The following is a 14,207-nucleotide window of genomic DNA, read 5'->3' on the forward strand; positions in this document are numbered from 1 at the left end:
TCATGTTACCACACCTCAGTCTTTTTCTGTCATTCTTTTTCTTTTGCTGACCCTTAATACTATTAGAAATGATATGTTGCCACTTGGTCTCCTTCAACTTGGAATAATTGTTCTAAGGACAATGTTTGTTTATTACCATTTCCTGAGAACCTAGAATTGTGCAGATCCATGGTGGTTACTCAGTGTAAATTGTATCAGGAACTACTTTAATTCCTTCACTGTATGTTCAAGTCCTCCTGTTATCCTAACTTCCCTAAAGATGAGCTCTCAGCTCTTCTTTCTCCATGTAAATCCTTTACACAATCACAGTGAAGTTGTATGAACCAAACGGGATTCATCTTACTCCCCACAGAGCTATCACCATTATAATAATCATTTTGGTCTAAAACCTTAAAACAGGGCCAGCATTTTGGTGTGCGGATAAAGCCACTATCTGCAACATCAACTTGCCATGAGTGCAGGTTCATGTCCCAGCTGCTCCACTTCTTGTTACTGGTCACCAGGGGGAGGGCAGTTGCTGGAGCAAGTCTCATGGGTTCTTTTCCTCAGCTTAGTATAGAAATGAAAAGCTGGGACTGGCGCTGAGGCTTGGCGGGTAAAGCTACCACCTGCAGCGCTGTCATTCCATCTGGCACCGGTTAGAGTCCCAGCTGCTCCACTTCTGATCCAGCTCTCTGTTATGGCCTGGGAAAGCAGTGGAAGATGGCCTGCATCCATGTGGGATGACCCAGAGAAAGCTCCTGATTCTGACCATTTCAGCCATCTGGGGAATGAACCAGCGAATGGAAGACCCCTCCCTCCCTCCCTCTCTCTCTCTGTCTCTCCTTTTCTCTGTGTAACTCTGACTTTAAAATGAATAAATAAATCTTAAAAAAAAAAAAATAAAAATCCGGAAACAATTTGCAAAGAGAGAGAAACTTTTATTAGATAGAAAGGAAACTTTTATTTGATTGGCAAACATCAGAAAAAGCGTCTGGTCCGAGAGAAGAACAGGCAGAATGGCCGAGCGGCATCACTGTCTTCTTTCATTGGGTCATTCTGTGGGGTGCGGCCCACTGGAAGGAGGTTTCACATACTGTATGTTGATTGGCGTGGGGCTCATGGATATAGTGGGCGTCTACTGGGGATGGCTTGTCTCCTTAGGGACTCAGTCCCCTCCTCTGTTAGCCCTGGGTGGAAGATTGAAACTAACTTGAAGGCATGACCACAGGGTCACACAAGATAGCCAGGATCTCCTGGAGCCTCCTCTGGGGCTCAGCCCCTTCCCTTGCCAGTTCAAGGGGAAAGACTGTACCCACCCTGAAGGTGTGATTTGAAGCCACAAGGTCATACATGCAGCACAAGAAGCTATGAGTGGGGGAGATGCCAGTCAGTCTGGACACAAGTTTTCCAGCCACAGCTGGTAGCCTGATTGTGAAGGACATTTTACCTATGTTTGAGGGGCCCACAGACTCCCAGCCCCACTGGACGGCCTCACTTCTGATCCAGCACCCTGCTAATGGCCTGGGAAAAACAGTAGAAGATGGCTCAGGTGCTTAGGGCCCTAAAGTTCACGTGGGAGATCTGGAGAAAGCTCGTGGCTTCTGGCTTCTAGCTTCAGCCTGGCCTAGCCACAGGTGCTACAGCCACTTGGAGATCTCTCTGTCTCTACTTCTCTCTATAACTTCAAAAAACGGATGGATTTAAACAAAAACAACACAAAGAAAAAACCTTATAGCATCTTTGAATCCATCCTCTCCAGCCTCAGTTAACTGGATTAAGTTACTTCTTCCTTTGAATAGTCTCCTCTATATAACTCTTCCCTCTACACAAATTATAATAATCACCACCCCCTGGATTCTTCCTCTAGTGTCTCCCACACCTAACCTCTTGTGCATTTTGCTGCTACATTTGGTTTTAAACATAGGCAGCATGCCACTGTAGCTAAGCCTACAAGATGCAATTCAGTCCTCCTGCTCCTCATGGTTGTTTGGCAGATAAGCTGAGCTCCATTTTACTGTTTCAATTTCTCTCCCTTCCCAAGAAATTCACCAGACCGCCCAAATATTTACTAAGTAAAATATTTACTGATGAAGAACCAGAAAATATACTGCCAACTACAACTAACTTTTTCTTATGAAATTGTTATGAATCTGCTTGCAAATCATGGTGTGTTGTCTTTATAGCTCAACATGATTCAAAATCACCAGGAGGACTGGTAAAAATATGGATCATTGGGCCCCAAATCAAGAGTTTTACTTTCAGTAAGATGAAGGTGGGGCTCCATCATATGCATTTTTAACAAGTTTCTAGGTGATGCTGATGCTGTGGTCCAAAGAGTACACGGTAAGAATCATGAACCTGAGAGTGGGCCAAAAACTTGAAATTAATAACAGCAAATCGAACATAACTGGTTGAGGAAAGTCTGCTTATTTCAAGCTTAATTTGCAAGGATAGTTGTGGATTCTGCTAAGACATTTTCTTTCAATGCTTCTTTCCTCCCACTTTACAGATATTCATGCTTGTCCAATTATCAACAATTTTGCTCATCTCCTAAGCAAAGTAGGTTCCCTCCTACTCACACATCAATTATTATAATAATCTAACTTGAAAGGGCATTTATTTTATAACCTTCCCAAGTTTCTATACCTCAAATTTTTTGGCTTGAAAATAATACTAACCCTAACATAGATTGTTATTTAACAGGTAAAAATAATTAGGATTTGTGTGTGTGTGTGTGTGTGTGTATGTTGTCTGTCCTGTGATTTCCATAAAGAGGATTTTCCTTAACAACTCCTGGCCTGCTAACCTGCAATTACCACCCAAGTGAAATGCCCTGCCTGACTGCAAAGGAAAGAATCCTAGAATTTAACAACTAAAAGAGACTTGGAGATCAAATACAAATCTACAGCCACTGACACCACTCAAAATGGTCTTCTTCCAAAACATACGAAGGTACTTCTAATAAAGGTAAGCAAGCATTCAACACAAAATTATTAAAAACACTAAGCGACCAAAATTTAAGTCACAGGATAACTCACAACATTATGTAGTTTTAAGGAGGCTACTCCTATCAGGGAAATTAATTGGCACTGTACTAAAAAATAGGTATTGGCTCCCTAGCCATTAGATGCACCATTTGATCAACAACAGTATGAAAACAGTTTATGTTTACAGTCCTTCAAAAAAGAACACGCAAGTGATCTCCATTTTCTTAGTATTTTTTTAAACATAAAATTAATTCCACTTCCTTTACATGTAGACAGGTAGTTTATGGGAAGAGGGATAACTAGTCTTTACAGTTAATCACTGTGATTGCTACTGACATTTTACTGACAGTGAAAGCTACCTAATAAATTAAGCAATCTGGCCCTACTCCACCCAACTCTCATTATGGGACAGCCTAAAGCTCACCACCGTAAATGTGCACTTCGAGGGATTGGACAGTATAAACATCACGTGACAGTTACACCGAAAAAATTAGTCAAGGCAAAAACCATATCTTTGCATCTTTAATTTCCTTATCTCAGCAAGAGGTACTATGATTTTCCAGCTTTCTTATGTATTTATTTCTCTGGAAGAAAAAAAATAACCTTTTAATCATTCAGACCCTAAAAACTTGAAATCTTCCAGTAATTTATTTCTCATAAATGATAACAATTTATTGTAAATTACTATATGTAAGTACTTGCATGTAACATCACACTCTAACAGCAGAAACAGCAAATGATGTATTACATATATCAAACCATATCTTCAATATCTCAAGTGGTGGGGAGTTTTTATTTTAAGCCAAGTTTTGGTATATTCAAATTACTTCACTGAAACAGTCCAAAAACACCAAAGGAATGACTCAAAAACTGCTCTGAACCTACACTTCTCATTTTTTTTAAAGAGGCTTAAAGAAAAATTCATTTAAAAGAGGATAAAGCCTATTCAGCCTAATTAGAAATTTAGAAATGCAGTTTATATCAGACAAGTAAAGAATGATTCCTATAAACAAGAATAAATTCACCAAACAATATTTCAGTTTTTTGTTTTTTGTTTTTGTTTTTTTTTGACAGGCAGAGTTAGAGAGAGAGAAAGGTCTTCCTTCCATTGGTTCACTCCCCAAATGGCCACTATGGCTGGCGCTGTGAGGATCCAAAGCCAGGAGCTTCCTCCTAGTCTCCCAAGCGTGTTTCAAGGCCCAAGCACTTGGGCCATCCTCCACTGCCTTCCCCAGGCCACAGCAGAGAGCTGGACCGAAAGAGAAGCAACCAGGACAGAATCCAGCACCCCAACCAGGCAGAGGATCAGCCTAGTGAGCCATGGTGCCGGCTAATATTTCAGTTTTATAGAACTGATATAGCAGAAAATAAGCAGCCTATAATGCCTGAGCTATTAGTCACAACAAAATCACAAATACCAGCTATGCTGACTAAACTTAGTCCTACTTCCCTAAGTAACTTATCATCTGGTAAACCATTCCAGAAGCAGAGAGTAAATACATTACTTTATGGGGCAAGTTACAGTGGTTGTCAGTTATAAATCTGGCATGACTGCCTGAGCAAATCTCTCAGGATGGGAAACAAAAAGATTAGAATGGAGGAAGCATTAATTCATTATTATATTATAGCTTTTATTACAGAGTTGAGATGATTTGCTTCCCCAATGAACTAAATTCAAGGTAGGAATTGTGCCATTTGTTTTTAACCCTCAATACTGTCTGTAACAAAGTAGGAGCTCAATGTTTACCAAACAGAAATACTATTGTTGGAATATTAAGCTAAAATCAATATGAAATCAATTTGAAAAACAGGCAAGGACAATTCAAACAGTAGAAAACAAAGCCTTATAACATTATATTTAAAATAATATACTAAGTTTGTTACAAGGGTTAAGAGATACCATAGTACTGGCATCAGTGCTGTGGCACAGCAGGTTAAAGCCCTGGCCTGATGCGCCAGCATCCCATATGGCGCCAGTTCTAGTCCTGGCTGCTGCTCCTCCGATCCAGCTCTCTGCTATGTCCTGGGAAAGCAGTAGAAGATGGCCCAAGTCCTTGGGCCTCTGCACTCACGTGGGAGACCTGGAGGAGGCTCCTGGCTCCTGGCTTTGTATCGGCGCAGTTCTGGCCATTGCAGCCATCTAGAGGGTGAGCCAGCGGATGGAAGACCTCTTTCTCTGTCTCTATCTCTCTCTGTAACTCTTTCAAATAAATAAAATAAATCTTTAAAAAAAAAGAGATACCATAGTACTAAAGAATTTTCAAACCACCTGGGTAGGCAGGATATATCAATTTAACTTCCCTTAAGTCCTTTTAACAACAGAAGTAAAAATGTATTTCAGATTTTCACAATTATTATATGACTGCTCCATGGCAGTGATTTTTTTTAAGCAGGATCTTAAATCCTTGGGGCATATAAAACTGAATTGCAGCATTTCATAAACCATGGAGGAAATGATATGAGAAATAATTAGTTATGATTATTCATGCTTAAAAATAAATGCAAAATCAATATGCAAATAAGGTTAGCAAGTAGGTTTAAATAATAAACAAACCTTCCCGAGCAAAGGTCATCTGAGAAATTACCCTCCGCCCTACATCATTCTCTAATTGCTGCTTCTACTTTACCTTGCCTCCCACTGACAGATCATTTCATTACAATCTAGCTGCTTGCTTCTCTGATGCTGCATTGACTACGAACTCCTGTTCTTAAATCTAATGGACTGAACATTTACTCTGTCTTACCCGACCTACCGGCAATCTTTGCTGCTGCTAAGCTACCTACTCCCTCACTCCAGAAATGTTCTGCTACCATAATTCCTCCACTGTTTTACTCTGGCTCTCACCACACTGTCAGCTCTGGCTGCATGTTGCCACTTTCCATTACTTGGTCCACTTCTCAGATACTGTCAAGGAAGTCAGCGGAGACGGATTAGGTGCCACAGATAATCTTTACCCTAATTGTTTTCATCTAGTTATAGTCAACCAAATTATATTGGTTTATAAATAATAGTAAAAATTTATTTGCCCATATTTACAAGGCATACTTATAATTTTTATTTCTCTCAAATTTCAGAATTTCACAATTAAAATTATGAAACCACACTACAGCAACCTGGCTCAGAGTGTGTAAAAAAAAATCCAATTTTCCTATCCTGGACCTCAAAAGTAGTTCCTATGCCTTAGTAGTTCCTACTCCTTAGAGTCTGATAAAGAAATATGCCCGTCCAAAGCAGATGAGGTTCTATAAACTAGTGATTCACCCCTGGGCTGTAAGACTATTGTTCTGGCTTTTGACAACTGTCATTTCCAGAGTTTATTTGGTTATGCCAAAATAATTAAGCACAGTATATAATATTTAAATGTAAATGATCTCAAACACAAATATCTTGAAGTTAACTACAGACAATTTTGCTTTCTGGTCAAGTCAACTGGTATCATCCTATCCCAAACATTAATAACTGTATCCCTTTGGGAAGCTGGCCTAATTTTGCAAGGTTATATTCAGTCAAAAAGAAAATACACCAACAGGATTAAATTTAAAGATGCTAATTCTATATAATGCATATTAGTGGTTCAAAATCTTTAGCATGCATCAGAATCACAAAAAGGGGGCCTTAAAACACAGACTGCGGGATCAGCAGGTGAAAGCCCTGGCCTCAAGTGCTGGCATCCCAGAAAGGCTGCTCCATTTCCAATCCAGCTCCCTGCTATTTTGCCTGGGAAAGCAGCAGAAGATGGCTTCAATTCAGTAGATCTGGAGCACAGAGTGAGAATTTACATTTCTAACAACTTTTCTGGCAATGGTTATGGTGGTCTGGAGAGAGCCACAACTGTAGGTTAAGTGTCCCTTTGAAATACGACTAAAGGAAAACACTGTTGGATTGTCATCTTGATCTAAAGATTTCTTGACAAAAATATACCCAAATTAGTCATGGTTCTTTATTATGCTATTCTTAATTTGCACAGATGCTGAAAGTGCACCACTTTTCAAAACTATTCTGGGAGCTGATACTCTATTTTGATTTAATAACACAGGTATTGATACTTTTCTTTTTAAACATTATACTACAAAAAGAATACAAACAATTTCCTTCAAAGTAAAAATGTAGAGATTCATACTGCTACATTGTGAATTTAAGTTCAATTATTTTAAACACTTAAAAGTATTAATCCTTAACATATTTAACAAAGAACTGTAATTTACATATTTACCTTCGCCTGATCTTGCCCCAAACTAGCTATGCTTTGTTTTCTCTGATTCTGTTCTACTTAGGCATTTTAGGAAACTTTGATCTTTTCAGTCAATTTTCTAGTTTAAAAAAAAAGATAAGCTTTTAAAAAGCTCAAAAATAAGAAAAGTTAATTTTTTATATAATCCTGTGCATCTTACCACATTTAAGAATATACTATATCTCCAGTTAAATATGAGAACCAAATGTTCTAGCCTCATTTTCTAGTCCCAATGGTGTTGAAATTTCCAGCTATAGTCAAAGAAGAGATTTCTAAATTAAAACTGTTTTTTTCCTTCTGTTCAGTAGCTAGATGGCAATATGAACACTTGAATGTCACACCAGCTGCTCTGCCGGCCTACTCAGTTCTTCAGAGCTTCTATCCTGTCAATTCACAAGAACCTACACTTAAATGTTTAAGGAAACAGGATGCTCATTATGTCACTGAAGAAGCTCACAAAAATAAAGTTGGCAATATTGAGAAAGGCATAACTCTTTATCTATAAATTTTAACATGAGCTTTCTATTTTCTTAATTAAGAACTCTAGACTTCAAGGATAATTTATTTCTGTATTTGAACAAACTGAATAGAAGTAAGGGCAGAAGACACTTATCATTTCTTGATCACCTTTATATTTGTAGTCTGAGAGCTGATGGTCATTTGCAATTTCCAGCTGTGGTTATGAAAGAACAGCTCAGTAAATCAATACTCACTTTTGCAACACATTCAAATAATTTGGCTGAAAATAAGATAAGCTATATTTTAAGAGGATTTCAGGGGCTGGTGCTGTAGCATATCGCCAGCAGATAGAAGACCGCTCTTTCTGTCTCTCCTTCTCTCTGCGTATAACTCTTTCAAATAAATATAAATCTTAAAAAAATAAAAATTAAAAAGCTAATAACTTGATTTACAGCTAATTCAACAAACTGAAACAGGTATTTGGGATATGCTGAGCCATAATCCACTGTATCACAACATACTGAGAATCCTTCAAATTCTCTGGTTTCACACATCCTTGACCTTCAATCTAAGACTGCTTTGAACTCTGTAGCTGCTACTCCTCAAGGTAGGGCTGCATATTGGATTCTTCATCACTTGGAATTGTTCTATTTTCAAGATATCCTCTCCAAAACAACAATTTCCTTTTATTTCTACTGAATCTTTTTGTCTTTTTTTTTCTGTTTCCCACAGAAACCTTTTATTTAAGGAATACAAACTTCATGCATTTCCTAAGTACAATTTTAGGTATAGTGATTCTTCCCACCCCTTTTCCTCCTCCCTATCCCATTCCCAGTTCAATTCTCCACTAAGATCCATTTTCAATTAACTTTATACACAAAACCAACTCTCTACTTAGTAAAGAGTTCAACAATTTGCATGGAAAAAGAAATGTTTCTCAACATCTACTGAATCTTGAGCGTACATTCTGAGCTTGAGTTTCAGTCAGTCAAGATCCTTTCTGATCAACATGTGCCCCCTAACTACCAAAGGTGAGCAGCTTCCATTTTACTCGAAGTCTCACTTGCTCTTTATCCTCCTACTACACCCATCTGGTAATTAGCTACCCTTGAACAGACATACCATCTGCTTGAGCAATGTTGATAAAAATGTTAAAACTGAGTTCTCAGTTCCACTAAAAACCTATTTTTCTCAGTCGTATGTGATCCACTAACACATGTCTAATTTATAGCATGTTCCTCTTTCAATTTCCACTCTAGTGCTTGTCTCTACCCAGGCTGCTCAAGTCTGCTACAAGACCTTACTTCTTGGACTACTACTGCCATTACTTCCATTTCAATTTCAATTACCTTTTTACTGGTTCCTCCAGTTAGCCTAGCCAATATTCAGATGTACTTTACCACATAAAACAATGTGTGCCTCTTTGGATTTTATCAACCTGTCAACTTATCTTCTCCCCCTTTCCTTTTACCCCAGCTCTTTTTTATTTTTTAAGTAATCCAAAAAGACCTTTATTGCTGTGTCTTCCCATAATTGAATTAAATGTTATTTTTATTCTCTTATTTTTAATTTTTCCCCAGAAACCTTAAGGTTAGCAATGCATTTCATAAATACAAATTCTGCAACATAGTGATTTTTCCCACCCTACTCTACCTTCCATCCTTCTTCCTCCTCTCCTATTCCCATTCTTGTTTTTTACTAAAATCTATTTTCAACTATAACTTCATACACATAAGACTGACCCTATCTGTACTAAGTAAAGAGTTCAACAAATAGTATGAAGAGTGTTCCTCAGCAGTTCAAATTATCATTGTTCAAAATTATCATTCTATCTCAAAATGTCAATAAAAAGGCCTATGCTTGGCCGGCACCGCGGCTCACTAGGCTAATCCTCCGCCTTGCAGCGCCGGCACACCGGGTTCTAGTCCTGGTCGGGGCGCCGGGTTCTAGTCCTGGTCGGGGCGCCGGATTCTGTCCTGGTTGCTCCTCTTCCTGTCTAGCTCTCTGCTGTGGCCAGGGAGTGCAGTGGAGGATGGGAGACCAGGAGAAGTGCCTGGCTCCTGCCATCGGATTAGCGCTTTGCGCCGGTGGCAGCGCGCCGTCCGCAGCAGCCATTGGAGGGTGAACCAACGGCAAAGGAAGACCTTTCTCTCTCTCTCTCTCTCTCACTGTCCACTCTGTCAAAAAAATAAAATAAAATAAAAAAATAAATAAAAGGAAGGGAATGATTTAAAAAAAAAAAAAGGCCTATGTTCAATGCTTCTTCCTGATCACCCACACTCACCCTAACCCTGACAAACTGGATCCATCCTTCTGTTCACACACTACTGAGGTGGCTCTCCATGGTGATTAAAGATCCCTGTTTTTCTTCTCAGCCCTCTTCTTCCTCTATACTTCTGTGACACTTAAGAGTATTCTTCTCTCCCTACTCACTGTACAGCTTACTTAGTTCTCAAATGTCTAACCAATCCTCCTCTGCCCACATTCACTGGCTTTTTAAAATCTTGATCATATGCAAATGAAGGTATCACCACATAGGAATCCATCCACGGGCTTCTCTTCTCTACAATGTTCTCACTTGGAAACTCACACCAGGCCTGGAACTCCAACCAAAGCTCTGATGTGGGTGTCAGGAACTCAACTATTTGAGCTGTCATCTGCTGCTTTCCAGGGTGCACATCAGCAGGAAGCCAGATGGGAAGCAGAGCTGGAACTTTATTCCACACACTCCAACATGGAATTCAGGCACCCAATTTGTGGCTTAATCATTGCACCATAATGCCTGTCCCTCTTTGCTATCATTTTCTAAAACTAAGATCCTCATCATCTTTTGAGATCAGAACACGTTTAATTTGCTTTCTCAGCAACTACAAAAAATAAAATGAATGAACCACACAATGACAAGAAGGAATACAAAGATCTTCAAAAAGGTTCACAGAAAACATATTTTTAAAAATGCATGGATTTCAAAGTTTTTTTGCACCAAAATAAGCACATATTTTGATTCATTTTTCCATGAACTTTTTGAGTACCCTCGTATTTTCTAGATGGTAATCCTAACTAGGCGGTGTTTAGGTGGTCAGCATTACCCATTTCAGAAAGTCTCCAACAAATCACCCATCACCCATACAATAGATCAACAGAAGCACTGTGGAGACTAACAGCTTCCACTTGTGTGCTAAATACCAAGATAATTTTCTTCTATCCATTTGTTCCAGCATCACTCTTAGGACTCCCTAACTCCTTTAAAAATTTTTTTTGGCAAAGTTTCAATTAACAGTCTCTTACTGTAGTACTAAGTTTCCCCCGACAGAAACCAGCCTTATTCCCTTTGCCTATCAAATTCTCTTTCGTGGAACAATTAAAATGCCCCTTCTACTCTGATCTCACATCATGGAATAAATCCATTTCACACTGCCTTATATAAAACATTCAATATGTACCATAATATCTGTGTACACAGCTTTCTTCCTGACCAAGCTGTAAGATCTAGGGCAGGATAGTCTTGTAATTTTTCTATCTCTTAGTGACCACACCAACGGCCCTTGCCCACAGCAATTGCTCAAAGGGTAACATAAATGAATTGCAGATGATGTGGCAATGCCTCTGAAGAGAAATAGTAGTCCCATTTCAGGTGTCGGCAAAAGAGACGGTAAATTCAAAAGAAGAAAAAATGATTTCAGGATCCAAGAATTCAGGACCTGGTCCACCACTAAATGATAACCTGAATAACAGCAGGTCCAAAACTTTATAGATTTAATCCCAGCATTTTCCCATACTACCTGAGTGACTCTGGGCAATTAGCCCAGTGTTTCAGCTTCCTTATTTGTTAAGTGATAGCACCATATACTAAATACTTTTTGAAAGGATTAAATGAATATATGAAATACCTTAGACTCATCCTGACATCTTAAAACCAGTGCCTGTCACTTACTACTAAGCACTCAATAAACTGTAACTATTCTATTACAACTAGCAGCAACACATTTTTTAATTAGTTTCCAATAAACTGTCATATTTAGCACACATTATACAAGGCTTATGTTGGCCTGATGACACTCATAGGAAGCATATAATACTCATACATACTTGTTCAATAGACAAAGACATTTACTTAATCAGTATTTCAATGTGCTGTCCTTACATAAAATGACACCAAACAGTATTTAAGAATTAAAGCACAAGGGTTGTCTCATACATCTAGAATTGTGTAACTGATCTCCAACTACATTGGTATACTTTAAAAAGCACAGGTGACACCTCAAAAGGAGAAAAAATTTTCTTTCCACAATTAAAGTTAGATGGTTAAAGATTATGTTAGACTTAAAATTAATGATTAGAAAATTAAGTATCAATCTGGAAGTCTCTGTGGTGCAGAAAACACAGGAATACTTGTATATTATAATCATGTACTATTTACATACTGAAAATAGTTAAAAGCCAAAACACAATGAGAAAGGAAATAAGGTAAACTGTCAGAGTAGCAATCCTATTTTCTAAAGAATAACAGAGTATTTGCTAAATGCTCTGGATGTTATATGTGTAAAATAAAACTAAAAGGATGTTCACTTTTTAGGTATTCTGAGTTTGGTATATTAGCAGTATATCAAACTCTAGTGCAATGGAACAATCTGCTTACCCTAGTACTGATTCCTCAATCTCTTTACCAAAACAAACATTTTAAAGTTAAAATCCAAGATATCATACACAAAATGTATTTGGAGCAGCACAGACTGTTATTAACAATGAGAATATATAATATTAACTGCACAGTGTAAATAAATTAAGGAAGTATAATTCAGGGATGGCATTGTAGCACAGCGGGTAAAGCTTCCACTTGCAATGTCAGCATCTCATACAGACAGCTCCCTGCTAATGGCATAGGAAAAGCAGAAGATGGCTCAAGTGTTTGGGCCCCTGCTACCCACATGGGAGACCCAGATGAAGCTCCTGGCCTGGCCAAGCCCTGGCCACTGCAGCCATCTGGTGAGTGAACCAGCAGCTCTCTCTAACTCCTTAAAATCATTTTTTTAAAAGTATAATTCATATGTTAAGTTGACATGGGCAAATAAGAGACTAAATGTGAAGTAAAAAAGAAAAGTGATAAACTATACAGAAGACACATACAACAGAATCTTCTTAGAACCTGATCACATCATGGTATCGGTCTTTGCATTTAAAAAAGGGGAGGTGGGGTGGTGGGGGGAGTGTTGCCTCATTAACTGACTCAGCCTCTCTTAATAGAAACATTTGGAATCATCTGGTAGGAATTAGAATTGGGAATTATATTAGATTAAGCAAAACAACACTACCATTTTTGTACATGAAATCTGTAGAATATCAGCAATCTCATACAATTCACCCTAAAATAATGAATGAAATAAGCAGATCATTCAACATAAGCTCCTAAAAAGGACAAAATAAAGCTTAGGACTTGATATCTGACATCAGGTATACAGAATAAGCCAATTTAATTCAATGCTAAAAAATTAAATCAAAATAGACTGATGCTTTTTTGCCTTTACTATGGCAGCGTGGTTGAGTGCACCGGATTCTTCCTTGCCGTGTCTTTTCACAAGACCTTCAGAATCAAGAGATCCCTAGCCAAAAAACAAAACTGCCACATTCCCAAATACATTTGAATGAAAACTGGTAATAGGCCGGCGCCGCGGCTCACTAGGCTAATCCTCCCCCTAGCGGCGCCGGCACACCGGGTTCTAGTCCCGGTCGGGGCGCCGGATTCTGTCCCGGTTGCCCCTCTTCCAGGCCAGCTCTCTGCTGTGGCCAGGGAGTGCAGTGGAGGATGGCCCAGGTGCTTGGGCCCTGCACCCCATGGGAGACCAGGAGAAGCACCTGGCTCCTGGCTCCTGCCATCGGATCAGCGCGGTGCGCCGGCCGCAACGCGCCGGCCGCGGCGGCCATTGGAGGGTGAACCAACGGCAAAGGAAGACCTTTCTCTCTGTCTCTCTCACTGTCCACTCTGCCTGTCAAAAAAAAAAAAAAAAGAAAACTGGTAATAAAATCAGATATAATTCCAAAAGGAGACATTGGAGAAGAGCCAAGCTGAGTCTATAAGTAATTGTACTTGAGATGGATAGCACACATATTTATGCTGTATCAAGGTCACTATCTTAACCATATCAAGCTGAGGATGTCACCATCATCTGGACAGTTGGACATAGGGCTGTGACTAGTGAGTTGGCTCCATGAGATATATGAGAACTTTGTCTTTTTTTTTTTTTTTTAAAGACAGACAAAGGTGTGTGTTGGGGGGGAGGAGGAGTAGTCAACCATGAAAGCCCAAGCAACAGTCAGGCCTTTCTCATTCAAGCAATGTTTGGAAGACAACTCTAAGCTTTAATGAGGTTCCAGTTGTAATTGTATCCTAGCTTTGAAGAATCATAACATTGACAGTAGTTGTCAAGAGTTAAAAGGAGGATGCCGGCGCTGTGGTGCAGTGGGTTAATGCCCTGGCCTGAAGCACCAGCATCCCATATGGGCGCCGGTTCGAGACCTGGCTACTCCGCTTCCGATCCAGCTCTCTGCT

At 39.2% G+C, this 14,207-nt stretch overlaps 1 protein-coding gene across 1 annotated transcript in view; it reads right to left on the bottom strand.

Moving 5' to 3' along the window:
- ATP2B1 (ATPase plasma membrane Ca2+ transporting 1) overlaps window positions 1–14,207 on the bottom strand; it is a gene marked incomplete at its 5' end in the record, with an annotated part of 114,965 nt that overhangs the window by 57,142 nt on the left and 43,616 nt on the right.

The sequence above is a fragment of the Oryctolagus cuniculus genome, chromosome 11 (assembly GCF_964237555.1).
Source record: "Oryctolagus cuniculus chromosome 11, mOryCun1.1, whole genome shotgun sequence".
Classification (NCBI taxonomy): Eukaryota; Metazoa; Chordata; class Mammalia; order Lagomorpha; family Leporidae; genus Oryctolagus; species Oryctolagus cuniculus.